The sequence below is a fragment of the Etheostoma spectabile genome, chromosome 6, assembly GCF_008692095.1.
Source record: "Etheostoma spectabile isolate EspeVRDwgs_2016 chromosome 6, UIUC_Espe_1.0, whole genome shotgun sequence".
Taxonomy (NCBI): Eukaryota; Metazoa; Chordata; class Actinopteri; order Perciformes; family Percidae; genus Etheostoma; species Etheostoma spectabile.
In genome coordinates, this window is record NC_045738.1 from 28008910 (window position 1) to 28012720 (window position 3811).

At 41.7% G+C, this 3811-nt stretch overlaps 1 long non-coding RNA gene across 1 annotated transcript in view; it reads right to left on the reverse strand.

The window, feature by feature from the left end:
- LOC116691128 (uncharacterized) overlaps positions 1-2819 on the reverse strand; it is a 19313-nt gene extending 16494 nt beyond the window's left edge. Inside the window, exons 1-2 of the long non-coding RNA XR_004332429.1 lie at positions 2797-2819; positions 1666-1667 (exon numbers count right to left, since the gene is read on the reverse strand). This is a non-coding gene — a long non-coding RNA (uncharacterized LOC116691128). The remainder of the gene's footprint in view (positions 1-1665; positions 1668-2796) is intronic.
- Positions 2820-3811: the final 992 nt, after the last annotated feature.

Here is a 3811-nt window from a genome sequence, read left to right on the forward strand (position 1 = left end):
TTACAATTTATGCAGGTTCTCCAGCCGTAAAAACACACATTTCTGCCTTCTGATGTCTCACACGCTCGCTCCTGATGAGAGGATTGGACGAATGAATGAGCCGGGAGCTGAAAGTAATTATGGCAGTTAAAAACAATTAGACATAAATAATACAACTTCGTATGAATTCACGAGGACTTAAGTGTGTGTGTGTGTGTGACAGAGTGTGTGTGTGTGTGTGGCATGCATGCATACATACACTTCCACACAGCAAAACACACACAGAGATAGAGATATTCACCTTTGAAGGGTCACTCTCCTCTTCCTGGCTCATTAAAAACAGCCCCATTAGCAGTGCTCCTTCAGAGCCTGACTGCCGACAGATATGTGAGCGTGTGTGTGTGTGTGTGTGTGTGTGTGTGTGTATACACTGGATTGTAAAGACGTGCAGCAGTTTTGGAGGCCTCTGGGCTGCCGAAGAATACATTAAACAGCAAAGAGCCCCTCTCCTCTTCCTGACTGACTCCTGCTGGGACTACTTAGCATTTCTGGGGTGAAAACTTCTCCAGCAAGGTTGTCCAACACTATATATACAAATTACCGCGGAGCTAAATTGCTCCTGTATATAGTTATTTAACTTTTGTGGTGGCTCATGTGTGTTTTTGAGCGTGTGTTTGTCTTGGCCTGATGAAGGGTGTATTCCCTCGATACACTACGGGCAATGTCGCTGGAAGGGAGAGAGCCGATTTGTAAAAGAAGAAGAGGAAAAAAAAATTGCAAAAGAGACGTTCAAAAGCTGCAAATCCCACAAGAGTCCAAAACAACTTCACAATCGTTTGCTCATGAACATTCTGGAGGTTTCAATGTGTTTTTGGGTCACAGATGGTAAGAGAAAGTAAAAATATCTCTTTTCTTTGCACTCATTGTATCATCATCCAGGGAGAATAAGGCTGAAAAATAAAAAATGAAATGAAATGCTAATCATCAGTTCACATGTAACTTTGACAGTTGTGAGCGAATGAGGGTGGTCTTAACCAATTAAGACCTGATCTCAGATCTGCACTCGAAGTCAGTCTCCACGCTATTCTTCTGTCTGTGTCTTTGTACTAACTACTGCATCTTTTAGACCCGTGACTATGGACATTCCACTGGTGAGTGCTCTGATCCTTTACTCCAACAACAGTACAAAAACAACATTGTAAGGGTATTCTGTTACAGGCAAACAACCTGCATTCAAAGTTAATTAAAAGTACACAAGTATTAACAGCAAGATTTACTGAAAACATCAGATGTCATTTTTGGCCCCTGTGAGTGACGTTAGATTGTTTTGCATTGATATGTATCCCTTTACAGCTCAACTGTAGCTGGTGGTGACAAAGTTACCGTTCACTATTTTAGTTTGTAGTTTAGGCCTCAAACTGTTATTCTAATGAAACTATATGTCATAATATGTTTGAATAGGAAATCTCTTTTTGGTGGAACTGCCAAAAACTCATAGACATTTAACACATTTTTAGGGGTCACAAGCCTATCGTCAATGTGGAAATCTTTCCACCACTGGAAGATTTCTAAGGCTATTCATTTTATTTATTTTACTTTTTACTTCCTTAAGAGGTAGTTTACGGGCGCCCGGATAGCTCAGATGGTAGAGCGGGCGCCCATGTATAGAGCGGCGGGCCCGGGTACTACTGTGACCTGTCATTCCCCCTCTCTCTCCCCTTTTATCTGTCCTGTCCATAAAGGCATAACAATGCCCCAAAAAAATAATCTTAAAAAAAGTTTTTTTTATGCATTTATAATTACGTTTTGAGAATTATGTTGAGAATTTAATATAATTTAAAAATGGTCATACACTGAAAATCTATCCTGATTCAGTTTTTTCCCTGTGAGGATAAGTATTATCATGATAATACATTACTGGAATTCTAATTTAATTCAAGGTTGAAGTTAGTGTAACCCATGTGAGGCAATAGGGAATGCATTGTGTCTGTGGCGGTCCTTAGAAGGACAGCAACACCAATCTGTGCGTGCGTGCGTGCGTGCGTGTGTGCGTCTTGTAAGAGTGATAACAAATCGCTCACCACCACCAGTCATCCATTAAAACTAAACCAGGATTCAAGTACTTGACCCATCAGAGGTGCCAATAACGAGGAGTCCCGTTGAAAATTACAGGGGGGTTTAAGTACGCTGGCTAATGGCATTGGCACCGACACTTTGCCAATACACATTTAGCGGTGTGGTGGTGCGGTTGGCCCGGGGTGCCGGCCGAGACTGACACATCTCTCTTGAGTCTGTCCAGGCGGGAGATTGGCCTGTCTATCAGCGGCCAGGTCCCTGCCATTACCCATGATCACCCCCAGCTCTTCTTACCCTTTTAACCCCCCCATCCCTGCACTAAAATACCCTCTCTTCTCCCTTTGTTTACAACATCCCTCCATTTCCCCCACCACCTTTTACTGCCACCTCTGTCCTCCGTCCTTGTATTACACTGGCGTCGTAGTGGTAAACAAAAAAAGGTGTTTAAACTCTGCCCTCCAGTCGATGATCTTAATGAGACAAAACAACAAGTGTAATAAAAATCTGATAATCCTGCAGAAAAACACTAATTAATGGGCTTTCCTTCATAAAAACTTAAATTGCTCTAACACCATTTAGCACTGCTTCTGTTGGTTTACATGTAACCTATATCCTAGATGTTCCACTTCCGGGATTGCTCCGGCGCTGCGGGAAATTTGTGCATGAATCTTTTTTAGATTTTCCACTTTTTTTTGTGTTGGAATGTTAAACTTCGGTGGATTTCTGAGGACTATGGTTGACTGCTCCTCAGATCTCTGCAGGGTCAATCCAGACAGCTAGCTAAACTATCTGTCCAATCTGGGTTTTCTCTATTTTACAGCGTCTCCGTGCGGAGCTTAGCATCGCCCAAGACGATTGAACTCCCATCCTCCTCATCAAGGACTCCAACATGTTCACGTTTTAGGTGCTGAATCATCACCATCATTGATGATCATCATGATTTTATACAAGATAAACTGCTAATGTTAACTAGATCTTCTAATTCAAAAGTGATGTGTCAATGGGAACTAATTGTCCACGGTAGCTCATTGAATAGGGTGAAATGTAAAAACTAAAAAAAGACATTATAAATTCCACTCAAATTCTTAACTTTTCTTTTAAATGTGACTCAATTTAATTAAAGTCAGATGTGTTCATTCGCAGACCTTTTGCATAGTTGCATTAGTTTGCATCTGTTTCTCATATTTTGAACTCAATGTCAAAGCCCTACTCATAAATATGCAGCAGTTAACCCAACTCGTGAGTAATGGTTGGGAAATGTTGCCTTGTCTTGTAAGTTTTTATTAAATTAGCAGTTTTTACAGTGTACATATAAAGGATTTACAGAAGTTATGATGGTTTGCACCCATTGCATTCCTGCAACTCCACCTTACCCCCCCCCCGTTCCTTTCCCCTGTCAGTATTTGCCATTAAATTACCATCATATTAGGAAAATTTGTAGCTAGAGAGGCTGATGCCTACTATAGGATCGGGTGACCTCCCTGTAGAAACACATGGGGAAAAAATCACCGCCCTTGAACAAGGTTGCAGACCATCACTAATTACCAGAGAGGAGGGTGGGGGGGGCTGGCTGAAACTGTCGTTTGATAGAAACACAATGCTCCTTCTTCACACAGTAATCTCCTCCACGTACAGATCTAAGCAGAGGAATGATAATAAAATGCCAGCGGTTTTTCTTCTTCAGGCTCTGTTATCCTCTGTGATTTGGCTTTGCTGGGGGAAAACTATAGCGGAGTGAGGTTCAAGCCTCGGAAGG